The following is a 328-nucleotide window of genomic DNA, read 5'->3' on the forward strand; positions in this document are numbered from 1 at the left end:
TTAGGCCCCAGCCTCAACGGTTTTACCCCCCTCCACCTCGTCAGAGACAGGACCCTGCCAGAAGGCGAGGGCGAGGTGGTAGGAGAAGATGGGCTGGCCCTCAACCTGGTCAAAACCAAGGGCCACCAAGACCACCTTCAGGTCCGAGACAGAACTTTTGAAGGTGCGGTCGAGGACGACGCCCCAGTCATCCCCCAGGATCCAGCTCCCTCCTTTCGGGATCGCCTCTCCCACTTCCACCGTGCTTGGTCCCTTATAACTTCGGACCGTTGGGTCCTCCGCACGGTGGAGAGGGGATACGCTATCCAGTTTTCTTCTATCCCCCCCT

This window comes from Trachemys scripta, chromosome 4, assembly GCF_013100865.1.
Source record: "Trachemys scripta elegans isolate TJP31775 chromosome 4, CAS_Tse_1.0, whole genome shotgun sequence".
In the NCBI taxonomy this organism is placed as follows: Eukaryota; Metazoa; Chordata; order Testudines; family Emydidae; genus Trachemys; species Trachemys scripta.